The sequence below is a fragment of the Rana temporaria genome, chromosome 5 (assembly GCF_905171775.1).
Source record: "Rana temporaria chromosome 5, aRanTem1.1, whole genome shotgun sequence".
NCBI classification, from domain to species: Eukaryota; Metazoa; Chordata; class Amphibia; order Anura; family Ranidae; genus Rana; species Rana temporaria.
In genome coordinates this window covers 172,418,688-172,431,479 of record NC_053493.1, presented here as the reverse complement: position 1 = coordinate 172,431,479, position 12,792 = coordinate 172,418,688, and the positions used below count along the sequence as shown (strand labels likewise).

The following is a 12,792-nucleotide window of genomic DNA, read 5'->3' as shown; positions in this document are numbered from 1 at the left end:
ACTGTATTGCAGTTTACCAATTATTAAACGTGATGGATGCTTTTCTTTTCTTTTTTAGAATTTCCCCCCTCCGTTTTCACCTTGTGATCTGGCTGGGAATGCACCTTCTGTTTTAGAGTTTCCCAAGTCTGAATGAATGGGCACAGGGGCACCTTTGAACAGCCGCATTGTTTGTTTGGGGGAAGGGGAGTGTTAAGCCTCATACACACGATCGGACTTCCATCAGACTTTTCCGTGGATTTTTGTTCGAAGGGGAGTTGGCCATGAACTTGGTATGCATACACATGGCAGAACTTTTTCAGACAACATTCACCAAACCATGTGGTTTTTCAGCTCTTTACCGCTACCCTTTGGGCAACTTCTGCTAATGTTGTCTGATGTTTAGCATTGGTTTGAACTTTGGATTTTAGTCCGATGGACTGTGTGTACACACGATCGGATTATCCTCCATTGGACATTTGTTGTCGGAAAGTTTAAGAGCATTCACAGCAAACATTTGTTGAAAAAAAAAAAAACAATTGTCCGATGGAGCATACAGATGGTTGGATTGTCCGATAAAACACGTCCGTCGGACCGTTTTTGTCAAAAGGTCTGATCATGTGTATGGGCCTTTAGATGGACTAGCTGCTAGCAGATTTGGATACACTAACAAATTGAAGCCAAACTCCAGCTAACACCTTATAAGCAGTTACAGCAACGGTTATTTTTCTTTTGGGATAAAGGTTTTGCATAAAAAAAAAAAATCAATATACAGTGGGCCAGATTCAGGTAGGGGCGCGCAAAACTGCGGCGGCGTAACGTATGACATTTACGTTACGCGGCCGCAAGTTTACCGGGCAAGTGCTTGATTCACAAAGCACTTGCCTGTAAAGTTGCGGCGGCGTAGCGTAAAAGGGGCCGGCATAAGTGCGCGTAATTCAAATTATTCCCACGCCGAACATACTGCGCATGCGCCGTCCCTAAAATTTCCCGACGTGCATTGCGGTAAATGACGTCGCAAGGACGTCATTGGTTTCAACGTGAACGTAAATGGCGTCCATCGCCATTCACGGACGACTTACGCAAACAACGTAAAATTTTGAAATCGCGACGCGGGAACGACGTCCATACTTAACATTGGCTGCGCCTCCTAATAGCAGAAGCAGCCTTACGGCGAAAACGGCGTATGCAAACGACATAAAAAACGAGCGCCGGCCGCACGTACGTTTGTGAATCGGCGTAAGTATGCAATTTGCATACTCTACGCTGACAACTACGGGTGCGCCACCTACCGGCCAGCGTCAGAATGCACCCTAAGATACGACGGCATAAGAGACTTATGCCAGTCGTATCTTAAGCTACAGTCGGCGTATCTAGCTTTCTGAATACAGAAAGTAGATACGCCGGCACTACTTAGCAATTACGCTGCGTATCTATGGATACGCAGGCGTAATTGCTCTCTGAATCTACCCCAGTGTGTGTGTTTGTGTGTATATAGATATATCTCTCTCTCTCTATATATATACTGTATGTATGTAATATACGTAATACACAATTTATATAAAATATGCTGTGCGTTACATATGTATTAATTATGTGTGTTTATTGTCTCAGCAGTTGTTGGTTGCAAGTTGTCTCCAGACCCCAACTATATTAATGAAGTTCCCCTTTAAGGTAGGCTAACTATTATGTGTGCAAAAACTTATATAAAGTGGAAATTTGCCCAGAGGTTTATGTGTATCTGTGAGACTCTTGCCACTGTCACAGTAATTAAAGCATATATTATGAGTAGAAGGATGGATCTTATTAAACATGCTTGGAGTTTAATAAAACTGGCCACTCATTAAAATTAGAGGAAAAGAAGAGGGTTCTTTACTGTAATAGCATCAAGGATGTGGAATTCCTTTTCACGGGCGGTGGTCTCAGCAGAGGGCATTGATAGTTTAAAAAAAACTATTAGATAAACACCTGAACGACCTGCATGTTGTATGCAGGGATATACAATGTAATACTGACATATAATCACACACATAGGTTGGACTTAATGGACTTGTGTCTTTTTTCAACCTCACTTACTATGTAACTATGGTTTAAAATTAGTGTAGAGTAGAAGCTGTGTGAAGTTGGCACCCCATGAGCATTTGTGCCGGTTCGGTTTTTGAGATATTAAACATTTAATGCAATGCAAGCCCCGCCCACTTTGCACCCCATGTTGCTGAATTTTAAAAACAAACGCGTCATTCGTTTGTGCTGGTTTGTCCCGCAAAAACAACATTTGTGTCAGTTCGGTTTCTGAGATATTAAAAATTCAATTCAATGCAAGCCCCACCCACTTTGCACCCCATGTTGCTGAATTTTAAAAAGAAACGTGCCATTCGTTTGTGCCACGTATGTGCTGGTTTGTGCCGCAAAAAAAACAATTAAAAAACAAAGTGACTTATATAAGAGAATTTGGGTGCTGTTTTGCTTGGTTAACACCTGGTTTAAACTTTTGTTAAACGAGAACTATGACCCAACCTTTTTTGGCCTCTTAGTTCTCTTTTTGTTCACAAGATGACATGTAGTATGTTCTCCTGTGCCCGCATGTGGCAGCCTATTGCCCACTATATCCTGACAGCGCAGAGGTGCGCTGCAGCCGGGACAGATCCCGACAATACTGTTGAGATCCACCCTGCTGCCTGATTGACAGCTGGCTCTGCCTCTCTAGAGCCAGAGCCAGCTGTGCTCGCCCCCTCCCCAGATTTCCTCCTCTGTCTGTTCTTCCAGTCAGCGCTAGAGAATCACGCATGTGAAAACATCATGTACAATATCCACCAAATCTGCACAAACCACGAACAAATAAATCTAGTCGTATGTTAGATTTAACAACAAGGTGTAAAGTTAGTGTGGTTTGACAACATATACCACTCAATAGCTCAGAAACCAAAGCGACACAAATGTTTATTTTTTTGCGGCCAAACCAGCACAAACACAGCACAAACGAATGGCACGTTTGTTTTAAAAATTCAGCAACATGGGGTGCAAAGTGGGCGGGGTTTCAGCAACCATAACGCTCAATATTTCCGCAACCAAAGCGGCACAAATGTTTATTTTTGCAGCACAAACCAGCACAGACTCAGCACACACGATTGGCGCGTTTGCACATGGGGTGCAAAGTGGGCAGGGCTTGCATTGAATTGAATGTTTAATATCTCAGAAACCGAACTGGCACAAATGTTGTTCATTGACAGACACAGCCTTCTTTATTCAGAAACTATAGGGTTAATAACGTCTCTGCAGGAGTAGGACTAGGCAGAACAAAAAACACCTGGCTACGCCCATAGGATGTCCTTAATCATGATATAACCCCCTCCCTGCACTAGGTATTCAGTTTCTTTGTTTGTTACTTTTAGGGTTAGCGTGCAAAGTGGGTGGGGCTTGCATTGAATTGAATGTTTAATATCTCAGAAACCGAACTGGCACAAATGCCAATTTTTGCAGGACAAACCAGCACAAAAGCGGCACAAACCAATGGTATATTTGTATTCAGGTTTTACAAACATGGGGTGCCAACTTCACACCGCTCAGAGTAGATGGTGTATAGGTTTGATTTAACCCTGCCTGTGTGGGCCATGCCAACTGATATAGCACAATGTGGATATGCACAAAATTTCCTGCACTGCAGCTTTACTCTCTCCAGTGAGTTCAATTGGTTGTTTACTATATAACATTTTATTTTTCATTTGGGCCCCTTTCACACATGCGGTCGGACCATATGTCCGCTTTTTCATCCATCCGTTTATGAATGAAAAAGGGACATACGTTAATCCATATGAGATAGTGGGTGTCAACGGATGAACTCAATGCTTCAAATCTGCCGACAGAGGAGAATCCTATTTTTCCATCCGTCTGCAGATCGGGTGAACACGGACAGACGGTCCATGTTAATCTGATCCCCCCATAGGGGAGAGCGGAGATCTAACAGGGCAGTCTCTGCACAGTGTGCAGGGACCGCCCTGTCATCTGCCGGCTCAGCGGGGATCAACGGAATGATCCCAGCTGAGCAGGCGAATACACATGTATGGATCCTCACGGGATTCGTACATGTAAAGGGTCTTACTGAGTAAAAATGTATCTTTATCAGATATTACAGGAAACAGGACTCAATTTATAGAATGTGGACCAAAGATTATATTCTGCTACTCTCAGGTGATTGGACATCGGCAAAAGTATTTGCTGGGTTGCCCTCTATTACACCCATATAACCCTGCCCACTCTGAGCAGGGCCGGACTGGGAATAAAAACCAGCCCTGGTAATAATTTCCTACCAGCCCCATAGCATTATTATACCAGCCCAACATCATAATGTCATTCATTTCTTGTTCATAAAAGGGAAAACCATGCATTTTAAAACTGATTTGAAGAGCGTATTATATATAGATAAGACAGATATAAAAGCACATAGGTCTATAATATATACCTCCCATTCTTGACTCCTCTCCAGACTCCCTCAGAGACGGCAGACATGATATAAGACAAGATGGTCAGAGGTTGCGGACATGATACAAGAGATGGTTAGAGGCTGCGGGCATAGTACAGGAGATGGTCAGAGGTTGCAGACATGATACAGGAGAGGTCAGAGGCTGCGGGCATGGTACAGGAGATGTCAAGATGTCAGAGGCTGCGGGCATAGTTCAGGAGATGTCAAGATGTCAGAGGCTGCGGGCATGGTACAGGAGATGTCGGAGGCTGCGGGCATGGTACAGGAGATGTCGGAGGCTGCGGGCATGTTACAGGAGATCAATGCAGCCTCACCAGTGCCCATCAATGCAGCCTCACTGTGCCCATCAATGCAGCCTCTCATCCAGTCCACGCAGTCTCACTGTGCCCATCAATGCAGCCTCTGCCAGTCCACGCAGTCTCACTGTGCCCATCAATGCAGCCTCACTGTACCCATCAATGCAGCCTCACTGTGCCCATCATGGCAGCCTCCCTGTGCCCATCATGGCAGCCTCACTGTGCCCATCATGGCAGCCTCACTGCCCATCAATGCAGCCTCACTGCCCATGAATGCAGCCTCAATGCCCATCAATGCAGCCTCACTGTGCCCATCATTGCAGCCTCACTGTGCCCATCAGTGCAGCCTTACTGTGCCCATCATTGCAGTCTCACTTTACCCATCATTGCAGTCTCACTTTACCCATCATTGCAGCCTCACTATGCCCATCATTGCAGTCTTACTGTGCCCATCATTGCAGCCCCACTGTGCCCATAATTGCAGCCTCACCATGTCCATCATTGTAGCCTGACCGTGCATCATCATTGCAGCCTCGCCATGCCCATAATTGCAGCCTCGCCGTGCCCATAATTGCAGCAAAAAAAAATTGTAAAAAAAAAAAAATATCCCATAGTTTGTAGACACTGTGAGCCAGATTCACATAGAGATACGACGGTGTATCTCCTGATACACCGTCGTATCTCAGAGTTGCTTCGGTCGTATCTATGCGACTGATTCATAGAATCAGTTACGCATAGATATGCCTAAGATCCGACAGTTGTAACTGTGTTACACCGTCGGATCTTAACTGCAATTTTAAAATGGCCGCTGGGGGCGTTCTGGCTGATTTTTGCTGAGAATATGTAAATCAGCGAGATACGCCAATTCACGAACGTACGCGGGTCCGACGCAGTCACTTTACGCCGTTTACGTAAGGGTTTTCCCGGCGTATAGTTACCCCTGCTTCTATGAGGCGCAGCCAATGTTAAGTATGACCGTCGTTCCCGCGACGAAATTTTAATTTTTTACGTCGTTTGCGTAAGTCGATCGCGAATACGGATGGACGTAATTTACGTAAACGTCGAAACCAATGACGTCCTTGCGACGTCATTTGGAGCAATGCACGCTGGGAACATTTCCGGACGGTGCATGCGCTATTCGATCCGCGCGGGGATGCGCCTGATTTGAATAGTACACTCCCCCTAGCCGCGGAATTTGAATTCCGCCGGGGGATTTACGATACCCTGCCGCAAGTTTTGAGGTAAGTGTTTTGTGAATTACCCACTTGCCTCAAAAACTTGTGGCGGCGGATCTTAAATCACATATTTAACCTATGTGAATCTGGCCCTGTAACTTATGCGCAAACCAATCAGTGTATACTTTTTGTAATTTTTGTAAATGCTTTTTGTAATTTTGTTTACCAAAAATATGTAGCAGAATACATATTGGCCTAAATTGATGAAGACATTTTTTGTTGGTATGTTTTATAGCAGAAAGTAAAAAATTATGTTTTTTTACAAAATTGTCGCTCTTTTTTTGCTTATAGCGCAAAAAATAAAAACCGTGGTGATCAAATACCACCAAAAGAAAGCCCCATTTGTGCAAAAAAAGGGCGTCAATTTTGTTTGGAAGCAGAGTCGCACGATCGCTCAATTCCATTTTCTCCATCAGTTCATTCCCCAGTAATTACCTTTTGTATCACCTGAACGCATTCGGTTGTCAGAGCACCAGCAAAGCCCCGCCCCCTCCCTCCCTGCACACAGACTCACCCACCTATGTGTCTACACAGCCACCTTCACCTGCTTCCCATCACTGGAGCGCCCACATAGGCAGTGGCGGTGCTGCACATGAATTGTATAATAATTGTCCTGTCTGCCCTCATTGGTGTAAAGTGCTGCGCAAACTGTTGATGAAATTATAAATCCTGTACAGTAAATAAATTGATTATTTAGTAAAGTGTGTGTGCGGACACCCCAAGTTCCTTTCATTGGTGTACTACACAGACAGTTGTGTTTGTCCTTAGCAAAATAAATAAATACATAAATAAATAAAAATAAATACATACAAAAATAAATAAATAAATACACACATAAATAAAAGTCACACATAAATAAATCCAAATAAATACATACAAAAATAAATAAATACACACATAAATATATAATAATAAAATAAAAAAATCCAAATATCTCATGAACAAGCCACTCTCTGAACGACTTGCTGTCACAACAGATCTTCCACCTTTGGCAAGTAAATATTGCCCCCACCCTCTCCTCCATGTGCAGCACCGCCACTGCCTATGTGGGCGCTCCGCTGCAGTGATGGGAAGCAGGTGAAGGTGGCTGTGTAGACACATAGGTGGGCGAGTCTGTGTGCAGGGAGGGAGGGGGCGGGCTTTGCTGGTGCTCTGACCCGCGGATGCCTCTCCCTTGGTTTAAAGTTGTTGTTGCTGCTCAGGGAAGTGGCCTGTTGCCTAGGGATCGGGACCTACCTCAGACCGTCTCCCGGCGACTATGCCGCTATCTTGACCTTCCCTCAGCAGGCCACACTGCCTGTGACAAAAGTCCGGCCCTCCTCCTAGACCAGCTCTTGTGATAGACAGAACACTGCGTCTATCAAATGAGCTGGTCTAGGAGGAGGGCGGGACTTTTGTCACAGGCAGCGCGGCCAAACTTTTCACAATGAACTTCGTGCCAGCAGTGTGTGACAGGAGGCGGGAGAGGAGCGGGACAGCCGCGGCTTAGCTCAAACCGGTCTCAGAACAGGCAGCCTACCGGGATATCCCCCGGTATCCCGGTAGGCCAGTCCGGCCCTGACTCTGAGGCCCCATTTTTTGCTAGTGTCGTTAGGTGATGGACACCTTCTCCTCTTGTAGAATAATTTCTTAGTTTTTTGGCCAAAAACATCTTATTTCTCCTGACGCTTCTTTAATTTGGCTCTCATCTTGGTACATGGTGCAATGAGTGAGTTGAGTGCAGGGTGCTATGTACAGAATGTACAGTATCTCACAAAAGTGAGTACACCCCTCACATGTTTGTAAATATTTTATTATATCTTTCATGTGACAACACTAAAGAAATTACACTTGTCTACAATGTAAAGTAGTGAGTGTGCAGCTTGTATAACAGTGTAAATTTGCTGTCCCCTCAAAATAACTCAACACGCAGCCATTAATGTCTAAACCGCTGGCAACAAAAGTGAGTACACCCCTAAGGCCCCTTTCACACTGACCAGTTTTTCAGGTGGTTTAGCGCTAAAAATAGTGCTGCTATACCGCCTGAAAAAATCTTGCCCTGTAGTCTTCAGTGTGAAAGCCCAAAGGCTTTCACAATAAAGCTGTGCGCTAGCAGAACCGCTCCAAAAGTCCTGCTAGCCGCATCTTTGGAGCTGTATAGAAGCGCAGTGTTTACCGCTCTTCCCATTGAAATCAATGGGAAACCGCGGGAATACTCTGTAGAGGCGCATTGCCGGCGGTATTAACCCTTTTTTGGCCGCTAGCGGGTGTTAAAACCGCACCGCTAGCGGCCGAATATCGCGGTAAATATGACGGTATATCCACGCTAAAAATCGTGCCCCTATACCGCCACCACACCTCCACTGCCCCGTGTGAAAGGGGCCTAAGTGAAAATGTCCAAATTTGGCCCAAAGTGTCAATGATTTGTGTGGCCAGTGCCACCATTCTTTTTCAGCATTGCCTTAACCCTCTTAGGCATGGAGTTCAACAAAGCTTCACAAGTTGCCAAGTCTTCCACTCATCCATGACGACATCACGGACCTGGTGGATGTTAAATACCTTGCGCTCCTCCATCTTCCATTTGAGGATGCCCCACAGATGCTCAATAGGGTTGAGATCTGGAGACATGCTTGGCCAGTCCATCACCTTTACCCTCAGCTTATTTAGCAAGGCATTGGTCATCTTGGATGTGTGTTTGGGGTCATTATCATGTTGGAATACTGCCCTGCGGCTCAGTCTGGAGCCTCACAGCTTCTCCAGACCACCGCCACCACCTGCCCATATCCAGCCATCCACCAGGCAGTCAGTCGCCCTCTTTCAATAGCCCGAACGTCTATACCCATTAAAAAGACTGGGCCTCGCTGCTATAGGTGTAATCAAATGGGACACCTACGAACTAAATGTCCTCAGAACTTTACCGCCACTTCATGGAACTGTGCTACCCCTATAATAATGCCAACATTTGATTTCACATATGTTAAGGCTCTTGAAAGCAGCAAAAGCACTATCACACAACTTGCCTTTCCATGGAATGTTTTCTTATTTACCTCAATTGGCTGGGGTGAAGAGGAATTTGGGCTACTCCATGAGTAAACCCTATACAAGCTTCTGCTGATGACAACTGCAGGCATCACCGACAGGCCGTAAGGGTAATGGGCAACCCGCCCAATGACTCAGGGACAGCGTAGCTACTCATCAACCGAGAAAACCGGGAGGTCCATAGCTGTGTGAGTTGCTGGAGGCCAAGTTTTACGCATCCCTACCACCCAAGTGCATGTGGATTGGGGCGCGGGATCCAAAGACTTGGAAGTCGGAGTTATGAGAGATATACTCCCAGAAGTTCTACTTGGAAATGATTTGGGACATCTTTCTTCATCTTTCTATGTGGAGTTATCCCCAGAAGCCTTCCCTGTGACCACCCGGCAGGAAGCAAGGCGAGCGGAGGAGGCACTCAATGATAGGACCCAGGTGAGGCCTAACTTCCCTTACTCTGCCCAGACTGTACCACCCTTTACTTAGGCTACCCCGACTGACTTTACCCCATGCCTGACGAAGGGGCCATGCGCAGCTCCGAAATGTGTGATGTGATCTCTCTCAATAAAATAAACCTTTGAATGAAAATGTTGATCCGTGGTGTGCTGGCGAATATGTTCACTTGCTTGATGTTTCCAGGACCCAACTGGTAATTGCGTCACCACCCACCATTTTAAGAGCCATACTTTCCAGGAACGTGTGTGATAGGAATATTGACATGACTTTACCCGGGAACTACTATCTGACCCGACGTTAGCTAGTTATCAGGAGAGGGCAGGGATGGACCCCGGGGGATTAGAAAGAGAACGGATAGAGTGGGATCGGGAATTACTTTATCGGGTGACCAAAGGGAAGGGATCTCATCCAGTGCCCAGGCGACAGCTGTTCATGCTTTAGAAATATCGGCGCGACCTGCTTAGCATTGGACACGACATTCCCCTAGCTGGTCACTTTGGAGTGACCAAAACCGTTCACCGTTTGACTCAGCTATTCTTCTTGGCCAAAGATAACTGGGGATATTAGACAGTATTGTCATACCTGTGATACTTGTCAGTGTGTGGGAAAAAAGGTTAAACGATCTAAAGCTCCTTTGTACCCCTACCGATTATAGCTGAGCCCTTTAGCTGGATAGCCATAGACCTGGTAGGACCGTTACCCTGACCCAGTCCCTCTGGGAAGAGATATATCTTGACGGTGGTAGATTATGCTACCTGTTCCTTGGAGGCAGTTCCTCTGACAAACATCCATGCAGAGACAGTAGTGGAGGCCATGCTCCGGATCTTTGCCAGGGTGGATTTCCCTCAGGAGATTATCTCAGATCAAGGGGCACAGTTTACTGTGGACCTAACCTGGCAATTGTGGAAGCTCTATGGAATTAAGCATATACACAGCTCTCCCTACCACCCCCAGACTAACGGACTATGGGAGCAGTTTAATGGAAGGCTGAAGCAATTACTGTGGACGTTCGCAACTTCTCACCGGGATTTGAAGAAATTTCTGCTGCACCTACTGTTCGCTTACAGGGAAGTGCCGCAGGAATCTACGGGGTTCTCCCCACATTGTATGGGAGACAGGTGAGGGGGCTACTAGATCTACTTAGAGCCCATTGGGAAGGAGGTGTAGGGGCTGAAGAGACCTCTGTGGTAGGGTACGTACTAGCCCTCAGGGACCGGCTGAAGGAACTCACGAACACTGTACGGGAGAACCTTCAGACCGCACTGGGGCAGCAGAAGCAGTGGTATGATCATACCGACTGGATTTGCACCTGAGCTGTAGGGCAGAAAGTTCTTGCCCTCAAGCCTACCAAGTCCGACAAATTACAGGCCTCTTGGCAGAGACCCTACAAGGTAGTGCAGAAAATATGTGACACTACCTACCTGACTGCTCAGATGAAAGAGTCTGCCGGACCTTTCATGTGAACATGTTTAAAGCGTACCAAGAGAGGCCCGAGGAGATAGCTGCCATATGTGCTCCAGCCGGGGCAGATACAAAGAACCTTCCCTTGCCGGAGCTACCAGCGAGAAACAGGGACAGAGCAGGTGTGGAGATGGTAAGGTTAGACAGGCAGCTAGGGCCAGAGCAGCAGGACCAGGCCAGGATGTTTTCCACCAAGCCTGGATACACTACTGTGTCAGTGCACTGAGTGGAAACCCCGGGACAGCCACCTATCCAGCAGGCAGCTTACCGGTTACCTGAGTCAGTGAGAGAGGGTATGAGGCAAAATCGAGCATTTCCTTTATGGACATGCTCGATTTTGGAGTCATCGAGCCTTCCAACATCCCCAGTAGTGTTAGTGCCAAAGATGGTACTACCTGTTTCTGTGTAGATTACCGCAGACTAAATGACTGCACAACAACTGGCGCATACCCCATGCCTCTGGTTGATGAACTGTTAGAACGCATCGCCCAAGGTAATTTCCTAACTACCCTTCACCTATGCAAAGGTTACTGGCAGAATCCTCTGGACCTGGAATCTTTTCCGAAGTCAGCATTCATCACCCCCTTTCAGCTTGTACCAGTCTAAGGTCATACCATTTGGGATGAATATGCTCTGGCGACATTCCAGAGGATGGTAGATCAACTTCTCAATGGCCTTTAGGATTATGCCTGTGCATACCTGGATGACATGGCGATCTACAGCCATACCTGGGAGGAACATCTACTCCACTTGGGTACTGTGTTAGACCACATGAGGGCTGCGGGACTAACATTAAAGCCAGAGAAATGTAGCATAGGAATGGCTGAGATTCAGTACCTCGGGCATTGGGTGGGCCGTGGGCAACAACGTCCTGAACCAGCTAAATAGAAGCCGTTGCCAACTGACTCACTCCCCAGACAAAAACCCAGGTCTTGGCATTCCTAGGCACTGCAGGGTACTAAAGGAGGTTTGTTCCCGACTATAGCATGATAGCTAAACCCCTGACTGACTTGACCAGAAAGAATCTTCCCCGCCAGTAATGCTGCGTACACATGATCGGTCAATCCGATGAGAACGGTCTGATGGACCGTTTTTATCACACCAAACCGATTGTGTGTGGGCCCAATCGGTTATTTATCCATTGTTAAAAAATTTGAAACTTGTTTTAAAATTGACCGATGGATACCTAACTGATAGAAAAAAAACGATCGTTTGTAGGCACGCCCATCGGTTAAAAATCCACACATGCTCAGAATCAAGTCGACGCATGCTTGGAAGCATTGAACTTCATTTTTTTTCATCACGTCGTTGTGTTTTACGTCACCGCGTTCTGACACGATCGTTTTTTTAACTGATGGTGTGTAGGCACGACTGACCATCAGTCAGCTTGATCGGTTAACTGATGGAAAAATCCATCGGATTGACCGATTGTGTGTACAGGGCATTACTGTGCTCCCCAGAGTGTGAAAATGCTTTCCAGCGCCTGAAAAATGCTTTGATTTCTGCCCCAGTTTTGGACTGCTCTTGACCCAATTTACATTTTTTTGTGTACATGCTCCTTTGGGTTGGGAGCAGTGGTAAGCCAAGTGGGAGCCGATGGCAGTGAGCACCCTGTTGCCTACATTAGTCACAAGCTACTCCCCCGAGAGGTGGGGTATGCAGCCATAGAAAAATAATATTTAGCGCTGGTGTGGGCCTTGAAAAAGCTTCAGCTGTATCTCTATGGACAATCCTTTATGGTGTTCACTGACCACAACCCTTTGATCTGGTTAAATCGAGTATCCGGGGACAACGGACACTTTTTGAGCTGAAGTTCAAGATGGGCTGACAAAACGGCAACGCAGATGGACTTTCCCGACAAACTGAAGTTTGA

At 46.3% G+C, this 12,792-nt stretch overlaps 1 protein-coding gene across 1 annotated transcript in view; it reads left to right on the top strand.

The window, feature by feature from the left end:
* The window catches only part of CTNND2 (catenin delta 2), a 672,820-nt gene that overhangs the window by 74,094 nt on the left and 585,934 nt on the right, over positions 1 to 12,792 (top strand). Inside the window, 1 exon segment of the mRNA XM_040353393.1 lies at positions 1,597 to 1,653. The gene's annotated coding sequence lies outside the window, so the exon portion shown is untranslated.